Source organism: Triticum aestivum, chromosome 7A, assembly GCF_018294505.1.
Source record: "Triticum aestivum cultivar Chinese Spring chromosome 7A, IWGSC CS RefSeq v2.1, whole genome shotgun sequence".
NCBI classification, from domain to species: Eukaryota; Viridiplantae; Streptophyta; class Magnoliopsida; order Poales; family Poaceae; genus Triticum; species Triticum aestivum.
In genome coordinates, this window is record NC_057812.1 from 183,397,137 (window position 1) to 183,424,342 (window position 27,206).

A 27,206-nucleotide genomic window follows, 5' to 3' on the forward strand; every position below is an offset into this window, starting at 1 on the left:
CGGCAAGGTTTCGGGATCAACTCGAAGTAGAAAAGGCATGGGATTATTTTTGCAAGTGTGTTGTGATAAATTCCAAATTAAAGGAATATTTGAAATAGCTCCCTAATATTGGGAGGATATGTTATAAACAGAATCACCATGTGAATTCCCTCGATTTAAATGGACCAAAGATCCATGCAATTTATTTAGTTGAGTTTTAAAACGGGTTGCATGATGACATGATGCAATGCACATGATGCAATGATGAATGCAATGAGCCAAACAAATCACACGACGAAACCCGGAAATCATGGAAGGCACCTGAAGCTCCATTCCTGGGGCGTGACAACACTCCACCACTACGAGAGGATCTCGTCCCGAGATCTAGGATGGCACTAGAGAGAAGTACAAAAGGAAGAGGAGAGGTATACTAAGTTACTTCTTTGACAAACGAGTGAAACCAAAGAACCTTGAAAGGTTAAACCATTTCGAGAAAGAATACAACGGAGATTAACGAAGTAGAAAACACTCTGTTAGGAAAGAGGAACAAGGAAGAACAAACTCGGGTAGCACTCCAGTTGAAAAGAGACACAAGACTTGATAAGATGACAAGAACTCGAAGAGATGACACAACACTCTGGTTAAAACAAGATAGAGAAGGAATAAGATTGATATAATTTGCACAACACTCCGACTGTAAATGGAAAGAATTCAACATGAACTTGACAAAACAAGATGATGGGTCGAAGAGAGCAACATCACAATGCCTCCGGAAGGAAGAATAGAAGATAAATCATTGGAATAACAAAATGGAGAAGAAAATGACAACTTCTGCCACAACTGAGCTTGGAGAGCACCCTTCCAAGAAAGTTAAAACAGAATTGTTGGAAAACCAACAATGAAACGAATAAGCTTGTAGTGGGCTTATGGAAAACATCTCAAAATTATGAGGTGACAAACTGCCACTCACAGGAAAAAGATTGGATTGAGGTCAACAAGGAGATGACAACTCCTTTCGCCGAGAGGATAGGAGAAAAAACTTGGATCATTGATAGACACCACAATAAGCAACATTCCTTAGGGAAGGCTTTAGGTGAAAACTAATCCAAGGTTACTCCAACAAAAGGATTGATTGGTTGAAAAGATCTCTTGAGCGAAGAGAAAATGATGGATTTAAATATGCCACTCTTTGAAAACTTGTGAAACATAAAACCCGAAGGGAAATTATCAATAATGACATAACACCACCTCAAATGTTAAGGTAAGAAGAATTGCACTTCGGAATGCAAGATGAAGAATGCTTGAAATCCTCAAAACAAGACATGTGTTGAGCACCATGTTCATTTTAGAGTATAGCTTGGCAGATCTTAACTTCGAGAGGAATCTTGAAGAACGAATGAAGAATGAAAAGAATCCTTGATGAACCACCATGTTGAGCCTCCATGAAGAACTCCGGTAATAAAAGGATGATAGAAAGAGAGAGAACTTGAAAACACAAGGTGAAGTCTTACAATGATTAGATGGAGCTTCGCGATGATATAACGGAGAAAACTTGGAACTCTGGAAAAAAAGAAATTAGAACACTTGGATGAAACAATAATAGGAATTACGTTATGCTTATCCTTCACCAATTAAATGATGACAAGCAATGGATTTGGCATACTAATTCTCCTTGAAAGGATTAAGAGAGATATAACACAAACTGAATGGACCACCGGTAGGATTTAAACAACGAATAATTGATATGATAAAGAAGGAAGAGAAATCTTGGACTTACCACATAAGAATTGAAAATGAACAAAGAAAAGATAAAGAAACACCGGGAAGAATTAGAGAACGAAAGAAGATAATTGAGGGAATTTAGATACATGAGAACGAATAGATCATGAGCTGATTAGAGAATATTTCAATGATGCTCCAGTAAGATTTAGAGAATGGGAGCTGAAAGCTGGAATGAATAATTCTGAGATGATGGGCTTTGGATGAATCAAAACTGAAAAGACTCATGAATTGCTCCGGATGGTTAAAAAGAATTGTCACAATCGAAATAATTATGAGAGGATGGCATCAGGCTTGAACTATGAATCTTTGAGAGAACGGATAAAATTTGAAGGAGAAACTCTTCTTCGGTCTTCAAAATTCGAGAATGATGACGAGAAACACCACCTTGAATTTTTGAGGTACTCCAGAATGAAAATTAGAAAGGTTGAACCAACGATGAAAAGAATTTGAAAGATCTTGGAGAAAGACATATTACTGGTGATAATTCATTCTTACGTCAAACTTTGAAATGAATTTGAGAATAACTCCGCAAAAATTAGAAGAGTCAGGTAAGATCTTGGGAAGAGACCTGTGGGTTAGGGCCCACTCAAGAGAAACACCGTTGAAATGATTTGAAGAGAGATTGCACCGGTTGAATTAAATGGCCAGAATGAGATAACAACCTCGAAATAGGTTGAATGGATCTTGAATGAAAAGATGAGCCTTGTGAGATATCTTCAGCACTCCGAACAAATGAATAGCATGAGGTGAAAGATTAAGAGGTGCAACGACATGGGAAAACATTTGAAACAAGGAAAGGATAAGATAAACACCGAAAGCTTGATTTGAATCCACCGGTGAAGACAAAAGAAACGAAGAATGTTGAACTTGAAGCTCCGTTAGTATCTTCCTGAGAATCATCGGATAAGAATATTCACAGAAAATAATGGAGAGACTTCACATCAATAAGATGGATACTTGATTAAGTAATCTTAGTCCTCGAAGAAAAAGGGTGGGAGGGCGGGAAAACAAAGGCAACTTGGGACGGATGAAACAAACAACGTTGAGAAGACTTGAGTTGATCTTGCGGATGTTGAAAAAGATCAGATCCACTTGAAGATAGACACACCGGTTCAGAAGAAATTGAGATGGCAAACTCGAAGATCAAGAAGGATTTGTATTCACATAGGAATATGAGAACACCGCTTAGGAAAGGTATGGAATCAACATTTGACTACGAAGCAACTCGAATACCACAACTGAAAAACAAAACAAAGGATTGGCTTGCAAAATAATCTGGAAACAAACATAAGATAGACCCCATGTCGTATCATGTATCTGTTGGAAGGACATCCTACGATATACTTGAATTCCCACTTATAAACTCCCGAAACTTTATGGTTATGCAATCAAGTGTTGGGGATACAGGGGAAGCATAATATCTCACCCAAAACTAGCAAATCCTACATCCAGATGTATCCATCCTTCAACACATAACCAAGAAACCTTCGGAAATCGTTTACCTCGACCTTCAAAAAGCATCCTTATACGAGTTATGGCAATACTCCCGAACTCCCGCCCTAGTACTGGGTGGCGTCGAGGTTATCTCACCAACAACTGCATAAAAGAGATTTTCAATGTCGGCGAAACTCAGGTATTCCAGAACTACAACGATAAAATTGTGACGACAACACCTCAGAGCTCAACTCCCCGGGACACTGCCACAACGAAAGTCAGGAGGCACCAAGAACAATGTTCTCGTCACAAAGCTATCAGAACGATTCCAAGATACCCGCGTGATACTAAAAAAAATTCGTGAAATTTGAGGAGAGAAGAGCCAAAACTCTACGTCAGTAGGCCTCACCAGAGCGACAAAGGGACTGAGGAGTAAAAAGAATCCTGCTCTCCTATATATATAATCCTAAGACTCAAAACATTTTGTTCTAGACTCCACAACGTCAGCGATTCGATCAAGCAGGGGGGCTCCTAAGTCGGGGAAGGCTCTGATTACCAACTTGTAACACCCACGATGCGGCTATATCTCCCACGTGTCGGGGCACGACTTAGAGGCATAGCCGCATGGTAGGTCTGTCGCAAGAGGGGTAATCTTTACACATCCCATGTACTGAATAATAAAGGGATAGAGAGTTGGCTTACAATCGCCACTTCACACAATACAAGTTAAACATACATCATCTAGAGTACAATCAAGGTCCGACTACGGAACCATAATAAAAGAAGAAAACCCCAAATGCTAGATCCTCGATCGTCCCAACTGGGCTCCACTACTGAACAAAAGGAAACGAAACAAAACAACGGCGAAGACCTTCATCGAACTCAAACTTGAGCTTGATTGTGGCACCTGCACTGGTATCATCGGCACCTGCAACTGTTTGGAAGTATCTGTGAGTCACGAGGACTCAGCAATCTCACACCCGCGAGATCAACACTATTTAAGCTTATGGGTAGGAAAGGGGTAATGTGGTGGAGCTGCAGAAAGCACTAAGCATATATGGTGGCTAACATACGCAAATGAGAGCGAGAAGAGAAGCAACACAATGGTCATGAAGCTAGAAGTGATCAAGAAGTGATCCTGAGACTACTTACACCCAACCATAACACAAGAACCGTCTTCACTTCCCGGACTCCACTGGAAAGAGACCATCATGACTACACATGCGGTTGACGCATTTTAATTAAGTTAAGTGTCAAGTTCTCTACAACCGGATATTAACAAATTCCCATCTGCCACATAACCGCGGGCACGACTTTCGAAAGTTCAAACCCTGCAGGGGTGTCCCAACTTAGCCCATCACAAGCTCTCACGGTCAACGAAGGATATTCCTTCTCCCAGGAAGACCCGATCAGTCTCGGAATCCCGGTTATAAGACATTTTGACAATGGTAAAACAAGACCAGCAAAGCCGCCCGATGTGCCGACATCCCGATAGGAGCTGCACATATCTCGTTCTCAGGGCAACACCGGATGAGCAATCCATACAACTAAAACCAGCCATCAAGTTTCCCCGAGGTGGCGCTGCAAGGGGCTCTAGTTCGGACCAACACTTAGAGAAGCTATGGCCCAGGGGGGTTAAAATACAGATGACCCTCGGGAGCGCGACTCCCAAGGGAAAAGTATAGGTGGTGGTGAGGCAAAAGGTAAAACCAAGGTTGGGCCTTGCTGGAGGAGTTTTATTCAAAGCGAACTATCAAGGGTTTCCCATAACACCCAACCGCGTAAGGAACACAAAATCAAGGAACATAACACCGGTATGACGGAAACTAGGGCGGCAAGAGTGGAACAAAACACCAGGCATAAGGCCGAGCCTTGATGCATTAATTAAATAAGAGATATTGTGATATCCCAACATATCCATGTTCCAACATGGAACAAACTTCATCTTCACCTACAACTAGCAAAGCTATAAGAGGGGCTGAGCAAAAGCGGTAACATAGCCAAACAACGGTTTGCTAGGAAGGTGGGTTAGAGGCATGACATGGCAATATGGGAGGCATGATATAGCAAGTAGTAGGTAGCGCGACAAAGCAATAGAGGAGCAACTAGCAAGCAAAGATAGAAGTGATTTCGAGGGTATGGTCATCTTGCCTGAGATCCCGCAAGGAAGAAGAACGAGTCCAGGAAGAAGACAAACGGACGTAGTCGAACGAATCCTCACAACTCTGGAATGAAACCGAAGCTAACGAGAGAAGCAACCCGGAAATAAGCAAGCAACATAGTAAACAACCATCACATAAACATGGCATGATGCACAACCAAGTATGATGCATGTCCGGTTTAAAGAGGCATGCCATGGCAAAGTGCACAAACAATACTACAAATTACGTGGAGCTCAATATGCAATGAGTTGCATATTGAAAAAACACCACATGACTTATTTAGTTCGATCTCATTTAAGTACCCAGCAATATTAAATGTTGATTAACATGGCAAGAGGTGAAGCATGAAAAAACTACCTATCTAGGCAAATTTAAATGAGGCCGGAACAACAAACAACAATTCTGGTAAATCCCCATATCCATTTAGCAATTTAATGCAAACAACAATTTTAAACATTTTAAATGTTATTATCATGATGCGGATGACATGTGCAAGTTATGCAATTTTAGGAAAAAGTTGACATGAGCAAAATATGAAGCATTTGTCACCGTGGTGGAAAGAAAGGGTGCCACGGCGATGAATCCGAAAATGATGCCACGACACCATATCGGTTCCGGTAGCTCACGGAGATACCAGTGCAAAAGGTAGTGTGGCGGGAGCATGCAAAATATGGTGGGGTGATCCCGGTTACCGGGTTCCCACGAGTCGATGGCATGGAAGCGAGAGACACTATGGACACGATGCAGACAAAGGGAGCATCTCATACAACACAAGCAATCGTTCTCGTACGGTCGTCCCGGCGGTTATACCTTTGAAGCGTGCGTTTTCGAGGCGGTTCAAGTTCATAGTGGAAGTAGACGTTCTCGCGATGTAGTGGAAGTAGTTGTTCACGGTAGTAGAAGTAGTGGTTCAAGCGACGGTAGTTGAACTTGACGCTTGCGTTACACGGGTCTTCGGTGACGGTGCCGTACATGGTTCGGAGTGGTACTTGCTTCTCCAGACTTATTGGTCCGGTCTAGCGTAGATGTACATGGCAAACGTAGTGGTACTATGCGTCGGTCGTCGAGGGTCTTGCCGAAATCCACAGAGCCGGTGTGATTGTTCGGGCGTTGGTCTTGCTGATGGGGTACTTGGTGACATCGACAGGATCAGTAATTGTACATGATCTTTGCTACCTCTTGAGCACTGCGTTGGATTTCCCCGAAGAGGAAGGGATGATGCAGCAAAGTAGCGTAAGTATTTCCCTCAGTTTTTGAGAACCAAGTTATCAATCCAGCAGGAGGCTACGCTCGAGTCCCTCGTACCTACACAAAAACAATAGCTCAACGCAACCAACGTGCTTAGGGGTTGTCAATCCCTTCATGGTCACATACAAAAGTGAGATCTGATAGAGATGATAAATAAATTTTTTGGTATAATGATGCAAAGTAATTAAAGTAAAAGCAAGGTAAAAGCAAAGCAATAATAAAGTGATGGAGATTGATATGATGAGAAAGAGACCCAGAGGCCATAGGTTTCACTAGTGGCTTCTCTCAAGAGCATAAGTATTCTATGGTGGGTGGACAAATTACTGTTGAGCAATTGACAGAATTGAGCATAGTTATGAGAATATCTAGGTATGATCATGTATATAGGCATCACATCCGAGACAAGTAGACCGAAACAATTCTGCATCTACTACTATTACTCCACTCATCGACCGCTATCCAGCATGCATCTAGAGTATTAAGTTAAAAACAAAGTAACGCCTTAAGCAAGATGACATGATGTAGAGGGATAATTTCATGCAATATGATGAAAACCCCATCTTGTTTCCCTTGATGGCAACAATACAATACGTGCCTTGCTGCCCCTTTTGTCACTGGGAAAGGACCCCACAAGATTGAACCTAAAGCTAAGCACTTCTCCCATGGCAAGAACAACCAATCTAGTAGGCCAAACCAAACTTATAATTGGAAGAGACTTGCAAAGATAACCAATCATACATAAAAGAATTCAGAGAAGATTCAAATATTATTCATAGATAGACTTAATCATAAACCCACAATTCATCGGTCTCAACAAACACACCGCAAAAAGAAGATTACATCGAATAGATCTCCACGAGAGAGGGGGAGACCATTGTATTGAGATCAAAAAGAGAGAAGAAGGCATCTAGCTACTAGCTATGGACCCGTAGGTCTAAAGTAAACTACTCACACTTCATCAGAGGGGCTTGGATGATGATGTAGAAGCCCTCCGTGATCGATGCCCTCCCGCGGAGCTCCAAAACAGGCCCCAAGATGGGATCTCGTGGATACAAAAAGTTGCGGCGATGGAATTAGGTGTTTGGCTCCGTCCCCGATCATTTGGGGGTACGTGGATATATATAGGAGGAAGAAGTACGTCGATGGAGCTTCGAGGGCCCCACGAGGCAGGGGGGGCACGCCCTAGGGGGGTGCCCCCTACCATCGTGACCACCTCGTGTCTTTCTTGACAGAGGGTCCAAGTCTCTTGGGTCTTATCTGATGAGAAAATCACGTTTCCGAAGGTTTCATTCCGTTTGGACTCCGTTTGATATTCCTTTTCTTCGAAACCCTAAAACAGGCAAAAAACAACAATTCTGGGTTGGGCCTCCGGTTAATAGGTTAGTCCCAAAAATAATATAAAAGTGGAAAATAAAGCCCAATAATGTCTAAAACAGTAGATAATATAGCATGGAGCAATCAAAAATTATAGATACGTTGGAGACGTATCAAGCATCCCCAAGCTTAATTCCTGATCGTTCTCAAGTAGGTAAATGATAAAAACAGAAATTTTGATGCGGAGTGCTACTTGGCATAATTTTAATGTAATTCTTATTAATTGTGCTATGAATATTCAGATCTGAAAGATTCAAGACAAAAGTTCATATTGACATAAAAATGATAATACTTCGAGCATACTAACTAAGCAATTATGTCTTCTCAAAATAACATGGCCAAAGAAAGTTCATCCCTACAAAATCATATAGTTTAGTCATGTTTCATTTTCGTCACACAAGAATGCTATCATCATGCACAACCTCGATGACAAGCCAAGCAATTGTTTCATACTTTAGTAATCTCAAACCTATAAACTTTCATGCAATATATGAGCGCGATCCATGGACATAACACTATGGGTGGAACAGAATATAATGAGGGGGGTTATGTGGAGAAGACAAAAAAGGAGAAAGTCCCACATCAACGAGGCTAATCAATGGGCTACGGAGATGCCCACCGATTGATGTTAATGCAAGGAGTAGGGATTGCCATGCAACGGATGCACTAGAGCTATAAATGTATGAAAGCTCAACAAAAGAAACTACTGGGTGTGCATCCAACTTGCTTGCTCACGAATACCTAGGGCACTTGAGGAGGCCCATTATTGGAATATACAAGCCAAGTTCTATAATGAAAAATTACCACTAGTAATGAAAGTGATAACATGAGAGACTCTCTACTATGAAGATCATGGTGCTACTTTGAAGCACAAGTGTGGTAAAAGGATAGTAACATTGTCCCTTCTCTCTTTTTCTCTCATTTTTTGGGCCTTCTCTTTTTATGGCCTTTCTCTTTTTTGGGCCTTCTCTTTTTTTATGGCCTTTCTTTTTTTATTTTTTTATTTATTCCTCACTTGGGACAATGCTATAATAATGATGATCATCACACTTCTATTTATTTACAACTCAATGATTACAACTCGATACTAGAACAAAGATGACTCTATGTGAATGCCTCCGGTGGTGTACCGGGATATGCAATGAACCAAGAGTGACATGTATGAAAGAATTACGAATGGTGGCTTTGCCACAAATACTATGTCAACTACATGATCATGCTAAGCAATATGACAATGATGAATGTGTCATGATGAACGGAATGATGGAAAGTTGCATGGAAATATATCTCGGAATGGCTGTGGAAATGCCATAATAGGTAGGTATGGTGGCTGTTTTGAGGAAGATACGAGGAGGTTTATGTGTGAAAGAGCATATCATATCACGGGGTTTGGATGCACCGGCGAAGTTTGCGCCAACTCTCAATGTGAGAAAGGGCAATGCACGGTACCGAAGAGGCTAGCAAGGATGGAAGGGTGAGAGTGTGTATAATCCATGGAATCAACATTAGTCATAAAGAACTCACATACTTATTGCAAAAATCTACAAGTCATCAAAAACCTCGGCACTACGCGCATGCTCCTAGGGGGATAGATTGGTAGGAAAAGACCATCGCTCGTCCCCGACCGCCACTCATAAGGAAGACAATCAAATAACACCTCATGTTTCAAATTTGTTGCATAACTTTTACCATACGTGCATGCTATGGGACTTGCAAACCTCAAAACAAGTATTTCTCAATTTCACAACTACTCAACTAGCATGACTTTGATATTATTACCTCCATATCTCAAAACAATCATCAAGCATCAAACTTTTCTTAGTATTCAACACACTCATAAGAAAGTTTTATTATTAATCTTGCATACCAAGCATATTAGGATTTTAAGCAAATTACCATGATATTAAGACTCTCAAAATAATCTAAGTGAAGCATGAGAGATCAATAATTTCTATAAAACAAATCCACCACCGTGCTCTAAAATATATAAGTGAAGCACTAGAGCAAAACTATAAAGCTAAAAAGATATAAGTGAAGCACATAGAGTATTCTATCAAATTCCAAATCATGTATGGCTCTCTCAAAAGGTGTGTACAGCAAGGATGATTGTGGTATACTAACAAGCAAAGACTCAAATCATAAAAGACGCTCCAAGCAAAACACATATCATTTGGTGAATAAAAATATAGCTCCAAGTAAAGTTACCGATAGAAGTAGACAAAAGAGGGGATGCCTTCCGGGGCATCCCCAAGCTTTGGATTTTAGGTGTCCTTAGATTATCTTGGGGGTGCCATGGGCATGCCCAAGCTTAGGTTCTTGCCACTTCTTGTTCCATAATCCATCAAATCTTTACCCAAAACTTGAAAACTTCACAACACAAAACTTAAAGTAGAAAATCTCGTGAGCTCCGTTAGCGAAAGAAAACAAAAGACCACTTCAAGGTACTGTAATGAACTCATTCTTTATTTATATTGGTCTTATACCTACTGTATTCCAACTTGTCTATGGATTATAGACTATTTTACTAGCCATAAATTTATCAAAATAAGCAAACAACACACGAAAAACAGAATCTGTCAATAACAGAACAGTCTGTAGTAATCTGTAGCTACCGCAAGATCTGGAACCCCAAAAATTCTAAAATAAACTGCTGGACGTGAGGAATTTATCTATTAATCATCTTCAAAAACAATTAACTAAATATAACTTTCCAAATAAAAATTACAGCAGTTCTCGTGAGCGCTAAAGTTTCTGTTTTTTACAGCAAGTTCAACAAGACTTTCCCCAAGTTTTCCCAACGGTTCTACTTGGCACAAACACTAATTAAAAACAAAAAACACAACCAAAACAGAGGCTAAATAATTTATTCATTACTAAATAGGATCAAAAATCAAGGATTAAAAATAAAATTGGGTTTCCTCCCAACAAGCGCTATCGTTTAACGCCCCTAGATAGGCATAACAAGCAAGAATAGATCTAGGTATTGCCATCTTTGGTAGGCAATCCACAAGTGGCTCTCATGATAGATTCATATGGTAATTTTATTTTCTTTCTAGGAAAGTGTTCCATGCCCTTTTTTAATGGAAATTGAAATCTAATATCCCCTTCCTTCATATCAATAATTGCACCAACCATTCTAAGGAAAGGTCTACCAAGAATAATAGGGCAAGAAGGATTGCAATCTATATCAAGAACAATAAAATCTATGGGAACATAATTACTATTTGCAAAAATAACAACATCATTAATTCTTCCCATAGGTTTCTTAATAGTGGAATCCGCAAGATGCAAATTTAGTGAGCAATCATCAAAACCACAGAAATCTAGTAAATCACACAAAGTTTTGGGGATAGTAGAGACACTAGCACCCAAATCACACAAAGCATAAAACTCATAATTTTTAATTTTAATCTTAATAGTTGGTTCCCACTCATCATAAAGTTTTCTATGGATATAAACTTCCAATTCAAGTTTTTCTTCATAAGATTGCATCAAGGCATCAACGATATGTTTAGTAATGCTTTATTTTGACTATAAGCATGAGGAGATTTTAGCACGGATTGCAACAAGGAAATACAATCAATCAAAGAGCAATTTTCATAGTTAAATTCCTTGAAATCCATAATAGTGGGTTTAGCAACATCTAGGGTTTTAATTTCTTCAATCCCACTTTTATCAAATTTAGCATCAAGATCAACAAATTCCGAATTCTTAGAACGCCTTCTAGGTAAAGGTGGATCATATTCAGTCCCATCATTACCAAGATTCATATTGCAAAACAAAGATTTAATAGGGGACACATCAATAACTTTTAGATCTTCATCATTATTTTCATAGGAACTAGAAGAACACGCTTTTATAAAGGCATCTTTCTTAGCAAGCATCCTAGCGGTTCTTTCTTTGCACTCGTCAATGGAAATTCTCATGGCTTTGAGAGACTCATTGATATCATGCTTAGGTGGAATAAATCTAAGTTTCAAAGAATCAACATCAAGAGCAATTCTATCAACGTTCCTAGCCAAATCATCAATCTTAAGCAATTTTTCTTCAATCATAGCATTAAAATTCTTTTGTGAAGAAATAAATTCTTTAATATTAGATTCAAAATCAGAGGTAATCTTATTATAGTTTCCATAAGAATTGTTGTAGGAATTACCATAATTATTAGAAGGATTACTAGGATAAGGCCTAGGATTGAAATTCCCTCTATACGCGTTGTTACCAAAATTGTTCCTACCAACAAAATTCACATTCATTGATTCATTATTATTCTCAATCAAAGTAGACAAGGGCACATCATTAGGATCAGAAGAAACACTCTTATTAGCAAATAATTTCATAAGTTCATCCATCTTTCCACTCAAAACATTAATTTCTTCTATCGCATGCACCTTTTTAGTAGATCTTTCAGTGTGCCATTGAGAATAATTAACCATAATATTATCTAGGAGTTTAGTAGCTTCTCCTAAAGTGATTTCCATAAAAGTTCCTCCTGCGTTTGAATCTAAAAGATTTCTAGAAGCAAAATTCAATCCGCATAAAAATTCTGAACAATCATCCACAAATTTAAACCATGAGTAGGGCAATTACGTACCATTAATTTGGTTCTCTCCCAAGCTTGTGCAACATGTTCATGATCAAGTTGTTTAAAATTCATAATATCGTTTCTAAGAGAGATGATCTTAGCAGGAGGAAACTATTTAGAGATAAAAGCATCTTTGCACTTGTTCCATGAATCAATACTATTTTTAGGCAAAGACGAAAACCAAGCTTTAGCACGATCTCTAAGAGAAAAAGGAAATAGCTTCAATTTAACAATATCATTATCGACATCGTTCTTCTTTTGCATGTCACACAAATCACCGAAGCTATTAAGATGGGTAACGGCATCTTCACTAGGAAGGCCGGAGAACGGATCTTTCATGACAAGATTCAACAAAGCAGTATTAATTTCACAAGATTTAGCATCGGTAAGAGGAGCAATCGTTGTGCTACGGAAATCATTATTATTGGTATTGGTGAAGTCACACAATTTAGTATTATCTTGAGCCATCGCGACAAACAAGCAAACTAACACACAAGCAAACAAAAAGCAAATGGGCAAAAAGGCAAACAAAGAAAGAGAGGGAGGATAGAGAGAGAGGGGGCGAATAAAACGGCAAGGGTGAATTGGGGGGAGAGGAAAATGAGAGGCAAATGGCAAATAATGTAATATGGGAGATAGGGATTGTGATGAGTACTTGGTATGTTGACTTTTGTGCAGACTTCTCGGCAACGGCACCAGAAATCCTTCTTGCTACCTCTTGAGCACTGCGTTGGATTTCCCCGAAGAGGAAGGGATGATGCAGCAAAGTAGCGTAAGTATTTCCCTCAGTTTTTGAGAACCAAGGTATCAATCCAATAGGAGGCTACGCTCGAGTCCCTCGTACCTACACAAAAAAAATAGCTCACCGCAACCAACGCACTTAGGGGTTGTCAATCCCTTCATGGTCACTTACGAAAGTGAGATCTGATAGAGATGAATGATATTTTTGGTATAAAGATGCAAAGTAAATAAAGTAAAAGCAAGGTAAAAGCAAAGCAATTATAAAGTGATGGAGATTGATATGATGAGAAAGAGACCCGGAGGCCATATGTTTCACTAGTGGCTTCTCTCAAGAGCATAAGTATTCTACGGTGGGTGAACAAATTACTGTTGAGCAATTGACAGAATTGAGCATATTTATGAGAATATCTAGGTATGATCATGTATATAGGCATCACGTCCGATACAAGTAAACCTAAAGGATTCTGCATCTACTACCATTTCTCCACTCATCAACCGCTATGCAGCATGCATCTAGAGTATTAAGTTGAAAACAGAGTAACGCCTTAAGCAAGATGACATGATGTAGAGGGATAATTTCATGCAATATGATAAAAATCCCATCTTGTTATCCTCGATGGCAACAATACAATACGTGCCTTGCTGGCCCTTCTGACACTTGGAAAGGACACCACAAGATTGAACCCAAAGCTAAGAACTTCTCCCATGGCAAGAACAACCAATCTAGTAGGCCAAACCAAACTGATAATTCGAAGAGACTTGCAAAGATAACCAATCATACATAAAAGAATTCAGAGAAGATTCAAATAATATTCATAGATAGTCTTGATCATAAACCCACAATTGATCGGTCTCAACAAACACACCGCAAAAAGAAGATTACAGTGAATAGATCACCATGAGAGAGGGGGAGAACATTGTATTGAGATCCAAAAATAGAGAAGAAGCCATCTAGCTACTAGCTATGGACCCGTAGGTCTGAAGTAAACTACTCACACTTCATCGAAGGGGCTTGGATGATGATGTAGAAGCCCTCCGTGATCGATGCCCCCTCCGGCGGAGCTCCGGAACAGGCCCCAAGATGGGATCTTGTGGATATAGAAAGTTGCGGCGGTGGAATTAGGTTTTTGGCTCCATCCCCGATCGTTTGGGGGTACGTGGATATATATAGGAGGAAGAAGTACGTCGGTGGAGCTTCGAGGGGCCCACGAGGCAGTGGGGCACGCCCTAGGGGGGCGCCCCCTACCCTCGTGACCACCTCGTGGCTTTCTTGTCGGAGGGTCCAAGTCTCCTGGATCTTATCTGATGAGAAAATCACGTTTCCGAAGGTTTCATTCCGTTTGGACTCCGTTTGATATTCCTTTTCTTCGAAACCCTAAAACAGGCAAAAAAACAGCAATTTTCTGGGCTGGGCCTACGGTTAATAGGTTAGTCCCAAAAATAATATAAAAGTGGAAAATAAAGCCCAATAATGTCTAAAACAGTAGATAATATAGCATGGAGCAATCAAAAATTATAGATATGTTGGAGACGTATCAGTCTTCGCGTTGTAGTTTGACTTGGTGATTCCAAAACGTTCATCGGTAGTGGAACGTGGCGGTCTCGACGGTCGTCGTGGTACTTGACGTAATCCGCGCAAACGATGCTTGTCCAACCATCGGTTTTGACGAAGGTGTACTGGACGTGTTACACAAACGCATTAGTCCTTGGACTTGGGCTCCAGATATGGTGTCATGGTGGTCTTGCACCAATAGCCTCCGCAAGGGCGTTGGGGGAGGAGATGGTCGCGACAAAGGACGAAGCCATGGAGCAGCAGTGCGAGGAGGGCCATTGCGGGCGTCGGGGATGAGCTGTGGCTGCTCGCGTACTCCGGCGCGGGTGGAACCAGCAGCTAGGAGGAGAAGGGAGCAGGGGCGCGCGACTGGAGGAGGTCGCTGAGGCAAGGCGGCAGCTTCAACGGGTCCGGTGGCACGGTTGTCGGTGGCGACAACGGAGGCACTGGCCTGCTTCAGCGGAGCAAGAACGACGGGCATCGGGCAACCGCCCTAGCGTCTTAGAGTAGGGGGGAAGGCAGAGGAGGCTCTACGGCCATGGGGAGAGGTGAGGGCGACGGGATCCTGGTGGGGCTCGGCGGCGGCGGCGCTGTGTGGTAACGAAGGAGATGAGCTGCATGGATGGAGTTGGGCATGGAGATCAAGAAGAGTGGCGACACGACGGAAGCAGGAGGGGATCGAGGAAGATGAGCCGATGGGATCGGGAGAGTGAGGCTGCGAGGGAGATGGGGATCGAGCGATGGGTGTGTGATGGCAGGCAGAGGGAACAAGAGGAGGAGATGGGATCGAGCAGAGCTCTCCCCTGCAGGTAGCGTTAGGAGGGGCGGCTGGGCCTTGGAAGGCCAGCTCAGTGGAGAGGAAAACGACCAGGGGCCTGCTGGGCTGCTCTCTCCTACTCTCTTTCTCATTTCTTTTTATTTGCCAAAAATAGCAAATAGCAAAGAAAGAAATAAGTGAAAGAAAAGGTTGGAGAAGGAATTTGGGCACTGGGATAATTTCCCCGGACTCACAAAATGTGCAAGGTCCATGAACAAAAGGAGTGGACATGATTGCAAGAATTAAATTCAAAGTCATTTGAATTTAATTCAAAGGTTTGAACAAGGACGAGGAATTAGAAGTGTCCAAAAATGTGAAGATTTTAGGAGGAGCCTCAATAAATGGAGAAGGAATTGTCGGCAAGGTTTCAGGATCAACTCGAAGTAGAAAAGGCATGGGATTATTTTTGCAAGTGTGTCATGATAAATTCCAAATTAAAGGAATATTTGATATAGCTCCCTAATATTGGGAGGATATGTTATAAAGAGAATCACCATGTGAATTCCCTCGGTTTAAATGGACCAAAGATCCATGCAATTTATTTAGTTGAATTTAAAACGGGTTGCATGATGACATAATGCAATGCACATGATGCAATGATGAATGCAATGAACCAAACAAATCACACGATGAAACCCGGAAATCATGGAAGGCACCTGAAGCTCCTGTCCTGGGGTGTCACAACACTCCACCACTACGAGAGGATCTCGTCCCGAGATCTAGGATGGCACCGGAGAGAAGCAGAAAAGGAAGAGGAGAGGTATACTAAGTTACTTCTTTGACAAACGAGTGAAACCAAAGAACCTTGAAAGGTTAAACCATTTCGAGAAATAATACAACGGAGATGAACGAAGTAGAAAATACTCTGTTAGGAAAGAGGAACAAGGAAGAACAAACTCGCGCAACACTCCAGTTGAAAAGAGACACAAGACTTGATAAGATGACAAGAACTCGAAGAGACGACACAACACTCTGGTTAAAACAAGATAGAGAAGGAATAAGATTGATATAATTTGGACAACACTCCGACTGTAAATGGAAAGAATTCAACATGATCTTGACAAAACAAGATGATGGGTCGAAGAGAGCAACATCACAATGCATCCGGAAGGAAGAATAGAAGATAAATCATTGGAATAACAAAATGGAAAATAAAACGACAACTTCTGCCACAACTGAGCTTGGAGAGCACCCTTCCAAGAAAGTTAAAACGGAATTGTTGGAAAACCAATAACGAAATGAATAAGCTTGTGGTGGGCTTATGGAAAACATCTCAAAATTATGAGGTGACAAACTGCCACTTCCGAGAAAAAGATTGGATTGAGGTCAACAAGGAGATGATAATTCCTTTCACCGAGAGGATAGGAGAAAAACTTGGATCATTGATAGACACCACAATAAGGAACATTCCTTAGGGAAGGCTTTAGGTGAAAACTAACCCTAGGTAACTCCAACAAAAGGATTGATTGGTTGAAAAGATCTCTTGAGCAAAGAGAAAATGATGGATTTAAATATGTCACTCTCTGAAAACTTGTGAAACATGAAACCAAAGGGAAATTATCAAGAATTACATAACACCACCTCAAATGTTAAGGTAAGAAGAATTGCACTTCAGAATGCAAGATGAAGAATGCTTGAACTCCTCAAAACAAGACATGTGTTGAGCACCATGTTCATTTTAGAGTATAGCTTGGCGGATCTTAACTTCGAGAGGAATCTTGAAGAACGAATGAAGAATGAAAGGAATCCTTGACGAACCACCATGTTGAGCCTCCATGAAGAACTCCGGTAATAAAAGGATGATAGAAAGAGAGAGAAGTTGAAAACACCAAGTGAAGTCTTGCAATGATCAGATGGAGCTTCACGATGATATAACCGAGAAAACTTGGAACTTTGGAAAAAAAGAAATTAGAACACTTGGGTGAAACTATAGTAAGAATTACGTTATGCTTATCCTTCACCAATTAAACTGATGACAAGCAATGGATTTGGCATACTACTTATTCTCGTTGAAAGGATTAAGAGAGATATAACACAAACTGAATAGACCACCGATAGGATTTAAACAACGAATAATTGATATGATGAAGAAGGAAGAGAAATCTTGGACTTACCACCATAAGAATTGAAAATGAACAAAGAAAAGAGAAAGAAACACCGGGAAGAATTAGAAAATGAAAGAAGATACTTGAGGGAATTTAGATACATGAGAATGAATAGATCATGATCTGATTAGAGAATATTTCAATGATGCACCAATAGGATTTAGAGAATGAGAGATGAAAGCTGGAATGAATAATTCTGAGATGATGGGCTTTGGATGAATCAAAACTGAAAAGACTCCTGAATTGCTCCGGATGGTTGAAAATAATTGTGAAAATCGAAATAATTATGAGAGGATGGCATCAGGCTTGAACTACGAATCTTTGAGAGAAGGGATAAAATTTGAAGGAGAAACTCTTCTTCGGTCTTCAACATTCGAGAATGATGACGAGAAACACCACCTTGAATTTTTGAGGTACTCCGAAATGAAAATTAGAAAGGTTGAACCAACGATGAAAAGAATTTGAAAGATCTTGGAGAAAGACATATTACTGGTGATAATTCATTCTTACGTCAAACTTTGAAATGAATTTGAGAATAACTCCGCAAAAATTAGAAGAGTCAGGTAAGATCTTGGGAAAAGACCTATGGGTTAGGGCCCACTGAAGAGAAACACCGTTGAAATGATCTGAAGAGAGATTGCACCGGTTGAATTAAATGGCCAGAATGAGATAACAACCTCGAAATAGGTTGAACGGTTCTTGAATGAAAAGACGAGCCTTCTGAGATATCTTCAGCACTCCCGAACAAATGAATAGAGAGAGGTGAAAGATTAAGAGGTGCAACAACATGGGAAAACATTTGAAATGAGGAAAGGATAAGATCAACACTGAAAGCTTAATTTGAATCCACCAGAGAAGATAAAAGAAACGAAGAATGTTGAACTTGATGCTCCGTTAGTATCTTCCTGAGAATCACCGGATAAGAACATTGACGGAAAAGAATGGAGAGACTTCACGTCAATAAGATGGATACTTGATTAAGAAATCTTAGTCCTCAAAGAAAAAGGGTGGGAGGCCGGGAAAACAAAGGCAACTTGGGACGGATGAAACAAACAACGCTGAGAAGACTTGAGTTGATCTTGCGGATGTTGAAAAATATCAGATCCACTTGAAGAGAGACACACTGGTTCAGAAGAAATTGAGATGGCAAACTCGAAGATCAAGAAGGATTTGTATTCACATAGGAATATGAGAACACCGCTTAAGAAAGGTATGGAATCAACATTTGACTTCGAAGCAACTTGAATACCACAACTGAAAAACAAAACAAAGGATTGGCTTGCAAAATAAGCTGGAAACAAACATAAGATAGACCCCATGTCGTATCATGTGTCTGTTGGAAGGATATCCTACGATATACTTGAATTCCCACTTATAAACTCCCGAAACTTTCTGGTTATGCAATCAGGTGTTGGGGATACAGGGGAAGCATAATATCTCACCCAAAACTAGCAAATCCTACATCCAGCTATATCCATCCTTCAACACATAACCAAGAAACCTTCAGAAATCGTTTACCTCAACCATCGAAAAGCATCCGTTATACGAGTTATGGCTATACTCCCGAACTCCCACCCCAGTACTGGGTGGTGTCGAGGTTATCTCACCAACAACTGCATAAAGGAGATTTTCGATGTTGGTGAAACTCAGGTATTCCAGAACTACAACGATAAAATTGTGACGACAACACCTCGGAGCTCAACTCCCCGGGACATTGCGACAACCCCTAATATCAGGAGGCACCAAGAACAATGTTCTCGTCACAAAACTATCGGAACGATTCCAAGATACTAGCATGATCCTAAAAAAATTCGTGAAATTTGAGGAGAGAAGAGTCAAAACTCTACGTCAGTAGGCCTCACCAGAGCAACGAAGGGACTGAGGAGTAAAAAAATCCTACTCTCCGATATATATAATCCTAAGACTCAAAACATTTTGTTCTAGACTCCACAATGTCAGTGATTCGATCAAGCAGGGGGCTCCTAAATCAGGGAAGGCTCTGATTACCAACTTGTAACACCCACGATGCGGCTATATCTCCCATGTATCGGGGCACGACTTAGAGGCATAGCCGCATGGTAGGTCTGTCGCAAGAGGGGTAATCTTTACACCATCACATGTACAGAATATTAAAGGGATAGAGAGTTGGCTTACAATCGCCACTTCACACAATACAAGTTAAACATACATCATCCAGAGTACAATCAAGGTCCGACTACGGAACCAAAATAAAAGAAGAAAACCCCAAATGCTAGATCCCCAATCGTCCCAACTGGGCTCCACTACTGAACAAAAGGAAACGAAACAAAACAACTGCCAAGACCTTCATCAAGGTCCCACTTGAGCTTGATTGCGTCACCTGCACTGGTATCATCGGCACCTGCAACTGTTTGGAAGTATCTGTGAGTCACGAGGACTCCGCAATCTCACACCCACGAGATCAAGACTATTTAAGCTTGTGGGTAGGAAAGGGTTAATGTGGTGGAGCTGCAGCAAGCACAAAGCATATATGGTGGCTAACATACGCAAATGAGAGCGAGAATAGAAGCAACGCAACGGTCGTGAAGCTAGAAGTGATCAAGAAGTGATCCTGAGACTACTTACGCACAACCATAACACAAGAACTGTGTTCACTTCCCAGACTCCGCCGGAAAGATACCATCACGGCTACACACGCGGTTGATGCATTTTAATTAAGTTAAGTGTCGAATACTCTACAACCGGATATTAACAAATTCCCATCTGCCACATAACCGCGGGCACGGCTTTCGAAAGTTCAAACCCTGCAGGGGTGTCCCTACTTAGCCTATCACAAGCTCTCACGGTCAATGAAGGATATTCCTTCTCCCGGGAAGACCCGATCAGTCTCGGAATCCCGGTTACAAGACATTTCGACAATGGTAAAACAAGACCAGCAAAGCCGCCCGATGTGCCGACATCCCGATAGGAGCTGCACATATCTCGTGCTCAGGGCAACACCGAATGAGAAATCCGTACAACTAAAACCAGCCCTCAAGTTTCCCCGAGGTGGCGCTGCAAGGGGCTCTAGTTTGGACCAACACTTAGAGAAGCATAGGCCGGGGGGCTAAAATAAAGATGACCCTCGGGAGCGCGACACCCAAGGGAAAACTATAGGTGGTGGTGAGGCAAAAGGTAAAACCAAGGTTGGGCCTTGTTGGAGGAGTTTTACTCAAAGCAAACCGTCAAGGGGTTCCCATAACACCGAACCGCGTAAGGAACGCAAAATCAAGGAACATAACATTGGTATGACGGAAACTAGGGCGGCAAGAGTGGAACAAAACACCAGGCATAAGGCCGAGCCTTCCACCCTTTACCAAGTATATAGATGCATTAATTAAATAAGAGATATTGTGATATCCCAACATATCCATGTTCCAACATGGAACAAACTTCATCTTCACCTGCAACTAGCAACGCTATAAGAGGGGCTGAGCAAAAGCGGTAACATAGCCAAACAATGGTTTGCTAGGAAGGTGGGTTAGAGGCTTGACATGGCAATATGGGAGGCATGATATAGCAAGTGGTAGGTAGCGCGACAAAGCAATAGAGCGAGCAACTAGCAAGCAAAGATAGAAGTGATTTCGAGGGTATGGTCATCTTGCCTGAGATCCCGCAAGGAAGAAGAATGAGTCCACGAATAAGACAAACGGACATAGTCGAATGAATCCTCACAACTGTGGAATGAAACCGAAGCTAACGATAGAAGCAACCCGGAAAGAAGCAAGCAACATAGTAAACAACCATCACATAAACATGGCATGATGCATAACCAAGTATGATGCATGTCCGGTTTAAAGAGGCATGGCATGGCAAAGTGCACAAACAATACTACAAATTAAGTGGAGCTCAATATGCAACGAGTTGCATATTGACAAAACACCACATGACTTATTTAGTTCAATCTTGTTTAAGTACCCAACAATATTAAATGTTGATTAACATGGCAAGAGGTGAAGCATGAAAAAACTACCTATCTAGGAAAATTTAAATGAGGCTGGAACAACAAACAACAATTCTGGTAAATCCCCATATGCATTTAGCAATTTAATGCAAACAACAATTTTAAACATTTTAAATGTTATTATCATGATGCGGATGACATGTGCAAGTTATGCAATTTTATGAAAAAGTTGACATGAGCAAAATATGAAGCATTTGTCACCGTGGTGGGAAGAAAGGGTGCCACGGCGATGAATCCGAAAATGATGCCACGGCACCATATCGGTTCCGGAAGCTCGCGGAGATACCGGTGCAAAAGGTAGTGTGGCGGGAGCATGCAAAAGATGGTGGGGTGATCCTGGTTACCGGGTTCCCACGAGTCGATGGCATGGAAGCGAGAGACACTACGGACACGGTGCGGACAAAGGGTGCATCTCATACAACACAAGCAATCGTTCTCAGACGATCGTCCCAGCGGTTATACCTTTGAAGCGTGTGTTTTCGAGGCGGTTCAAGTTCATAGTTTAAGTAGACGTTCTCACAATGTAGTGGAAGTAGTCGTTCACGGTAGTTGTACATGGTCTTCGCGTTGTAGTTTGACATGGCGATTCCAAAACGTTCATTGGTAGTGGAACTTGGCGGTCTCGATGATTGTCGTGGTACTTGACGTAATCCGTGCATACGGTGCTTGTCCAATCATCGGTCTTGACGAATGTGTACTTGACGAGTTACCCGGATGCGGTAGTCCTTGGACATGGGCTCCGGAGATGGTGTCATGGTGGTCTTGCACCAACAGCCTCCGCAAGGGCGTTGGGTGAGGAGATGGTAGTGATAGAGGACGAAGCCAAGGAGCAGCAGCGCGAGGAGGGCCATGGCGGGCGTCTGGGTTGAACTGTGGCTGCTCGCGTAATGAAGCGCGGGTGGAACTAGTAGCGAGAAGGAGAAGGGAGCAGGGGTGCGTGACTGGAGGAGGCACTGAAGCAAGGCAGCATCTTCAGCGGGTCCGGTGGCACGGTCGTCGGTGGCGACAGCGGAGGCGCTGGCCTGCTTCAGCGGAGCCAGAATGACGGGCATCGGGCGACCGCCCTAGCGTCTTAGAGAAGGGGGAAGGCAGAGGAGGCACTACGGCCATGGCGGAGAGGTGAGGGCAACGGGATCCTGGTGGGGCTCGGCGGCGTCGTCGCTGTGTGGGAACGAGGGAGATGAGCTGTAGGGATGGAGCTGGGCATGGATATCAAGAAGAGTGGCGACGCGAGGGAAGCAGGAGGGGATCGAGGGGATGAGGCGATGGGATCGGGAGAGTGAGGCTGCAAGGGAGATGGGGATCGAGCGATGGGTGTGTGACGGCAGGCAGAGGGAACAAGAGGAGGAGATGGGATCGAGCAGAGCTCTCCCCTGCGACTAGGGTTAGGAGGGGCGGCTGGGCCTTGGGAGGCCGGCCCAGTGGAGAGGAAAATGGCCAGGGGCCTGCTGGGTTGCTCTCTCCTACTCTCTTTCTCATTTATTTTTATTTGCCAAAAACAACAAATAGCAAAGAAAGAAATAAGAGAAAGAAAAGGTTGGAGAAGGAATTTGGGCACTGGCATAATTTCCTCGGACTCACAAAAATGTGCAAGGTCCACGAACAAAAGGAGTGGACATGATTGCAAGAATTAAATTCAAAGTCATTTGAATTTAATTCAAAGGTTTGAACAAGGACTAGGAATTAGAAGTGTCCAAAAATGTTAAGATTTCAGGAGGAGCCTCAATAAATGGAGAAGGAATTGTCGGCAAGGTTTCGGGATCAACTCGAAGTAGAAAAGGCATGCGATTTATTTTTGCAAGTGTGTTGTGATAAATTCCAAATTAAAGGAATATTTGATATAGCTCCCTAATATTGGGAGGATATGTTATAAAGAGAATCACCATGTCAATTCCCTTGGTTGAAATGGACCAAAGATCCATGCAATTTATTTAGTTGAGTTTTAAAACGGGTTGCATGATGACATGATGCAATGAACATGATGCAATGATGAATGCAACGAACCAAATAAATCACACGACGAAACACGGAAATCATGGAAGGCACCTGAAGCTCCGGTCCTAGGGCGTCACAAAGCATGACCTGGATCACATCCACGATCTTGATCTTCCAGGTTATCATATTCTGGAGGTAAGTTTGGAGCCCCGTGATCTCTTCCAAAGATCCACAGGTCAAGCCCTTCTCTTGCCAGGAGGTAAGCCGCACCGGGGCTCCAGATCGGAATTCGGGGGCCGTTGCCCAGTTGGCCTCCCGTGGCTCGGTGATGTAGAACCACCCCGATTGCCATCCCTTCACCGTCTCTACAAAGGAGCCTTCGAGCCAGGTGATATTGGGCATTTTTCCCACCATGGCACCTCCGCACTCGGCCTGTTGGCCGCGCACCACCTTGGGCTTTACATTAAAAGTCTTCAGCCATTGGCCAAAGTGAGGTGGGATGCGGAGAAAGGCTTCGCACACAACTATAAATGCTGAGATATTGAGGATAAAGTTGGGAGCCTGATCGTGGAAGTCCAACCCATAGTAAAACATAAATCCATGGAAAAATGGATGAAGAGGGAATCCCAACCCGTGGATGAAGTGTGTAAGAAACACGACCCTCTCACAGGGCTCAGGGTAGGGACAATTTGCCCTTTTACAGGGAGTCAGTGAGCAATCTCCTTGGCTAAGTACCCGGCCTCCCGGAGCTCCGTGATGTCCTTCTCCTAAATGGAGGAGGCCATCCACTTGCCTCCAGCTCCAGATCCGGACACGACTAGAGTGCTTTCTCGAACGAGGAAAGCTAAAACTTGGGCGCTAGAGATCAAGGACGAAAGGACTGGAGATGAAGAAGGGTGAGGGTAAAGGGAGAGTGTCCTTATTCCTTTATAAAGGCCGCGAATATCAAGCGCCTCCCCACTCGTCCTAAAAACTCGCCAATTCCCAAGGGCTGTATAAACAGCACGATTGGGTTACCCATGTCCGCATTGATGAGAATCCCGCGATAAGGGGGCACAATCTCTGCTTTGACACGACGTGCCAATAGCAACAATATCTCAAAACATGGAGCGACAGACAAAGAGCGGTTCAAGGTTGTGACCAGACAGACATAATGTCGTGTTGTGAAGAGCTGTCAGCGGACGGAACTCGTGTGAAAATATACATATTCTCTCTGCGGTTGTGTGTGGTATATGGCAGGTCTGGATACTATCGTCGCATCTAAATACTATCTTATAGTTCGGAGAAAGGGGAACCCGCCTTGCAATGCCGAAGACAAATCTGCGTGCCGGACTCCTCGTCATTGAAGCCAGGTTCAGGGGCTACTGAGGGAGTCGTGGACTAAGGGGTCCTCGGATGTCCGGCCTGATATCCATGGGCCGGACTGATGGGCTGTGAAGATCGAAGACCATACTCGTGTCCGGATTGGACTCTGGTTGGCGGGGAAGGCAAGCTTGGCAACCGAAGATTCCTTTTTATGTAACCGACTCCATGTAAACCCTAGATACCCTCGTGTCTATATAAACAGAAGGGGATAGTCCGGAAAGGACACCGCATATACTCATTACCATATTCATAGGCTAGACTTCTAGGGTTTGGCCATTATGATCTCGTGGTAGATCAACTCTTGTAATACTCATATTCATCAAGATCAATCAAGTAGGAAGTAGGGTATTACCTCCATAGAGAGGGCCGGAACCTGGTAAACATTGTGTCCCTTGTCTCCTGTTACCATCGATCCTAGACGCACAGTTCGGTACCCCCTACCCGAGATCTGCCTGTTTTGACACTGACAGTCGTAGCTACCTATTGAGCATTGCGTTGGTTTTCCCTTGAAGAGGAAAGGGTGATGCAGTAAAGTATCATAAGTATTTCCCTCAGTTTTTGAGAACCAAGGTATCAATCCAGTAGGAGACTACACGCCAGTCCCTCGTACCTACACAAAAAAATAAGAACCTCGGAACCAACGTGATAATGGGGTTGTCAATCCCTTCACGATCACTTACGAGAGTGAGATTTGATAGAGATAATAATAAGATAAATATTTTTGGTATTTTTATGATATAGATTGAAAGTAAAGATTGCAAAATAAAATAGATTGGAAACTTATATGATGGAAAATAGATCCGGGGGCCATAGGTTTTACTAGTGGCTTCTCTCAAGATAGCATAAGTGTTACGGTGGGTGAACAAATTACTGTCAAGCAATTGATAGAAAAGTGCATAATTATGGGAATATCTAGGCATGATCATGTATATAGGCATCACGTCCGCGACAAGTAGACCAAAACGATTCTGCATCTACTACTATTATACCACACATTGACTGCTATCCAGCATGCATCTAGAGTATTAAGTTCATAAGAACAAAGTAACGCATTAAGCAGGATGACATGATGTAGAGGGATAAACTCAAGCAATATGATATAAACCCCATATTTTTATCCTCGATGGAAACAATACAATACGTGCCTTGCTGCCCCTGCTGTCACTTGGAAAGGACACCGCAAGATTGAACCCAAAGCTAAGAACTTCTCCCATTGCAAGAAAGATCAATCTAGTAGGCCAAACCAAACTAATCATTCGAAGAGACTTGCAAAGATAATTAAATCATACATATAAGAATTCAGAGAAGAACCAAATATTGTTCATAGATAATCTTGATCATAAACCCACAATTCATCAGATCTTGACAAACACACCGCAAAAAGAGTTACATCGAATAGATCTCCAAGAAGATCGAGGAGAACTTTGTATTGAGATCCAAAGAGAGAGAATAAGCCATCTAGCTAATAACTATGGACCCAAAGGTCTGAGTTAAACTACTCACACATCATCGGAGAGGCTATGGTGTTGATGTAGAAGCCCTATGTGATTGATTTCCCCTCCGGCGGAGCTCCGGAAAAGGCCACAAGATGGGATCTCTTGGGTACAGAAGGTTGCGGTCCTGGAAATAGGGTTTCATAGTGCTCCTGGATGTTTTCGGGGTATATGGGTATATATAGGAGGAAGAAGTAGGTCGGTGGAGCTACGAGGGGCCCACGAGGGTGGAGGGCGCGCCCCTTGCCTCGTGGCCGCGTCGTTTGTTTCTTGACATCCACTCCAAGTCCCCTGGGTCATGTTTGTTCCAAAAATAACTCCCCCGAAGGTTTCATTCCGTTTGATATTTCTTTTCTGCAAAACACAGAAATAGGCAAAAAAACAGCAATTTGCACTGGGCCTTGGGTTAGTAGGTTAGTCCCAAAAATAATATAAAAGTGCTTAGTAAAGCCCATTAAACATCCAAAACAGATAATATAATAGCATGAAACAATAAAAAATTATAGATACGTTGGAGATGTATCAGTCGCCGGAATTTACGAGTACTGTAGTTGGAATTATACACGATTCCCACAGCAAAATCCGCGTGTGAACATAATAGCTAACGGTTTCCAATACAGAACCATGTCTGATTAATGATCCCCGCCACTCA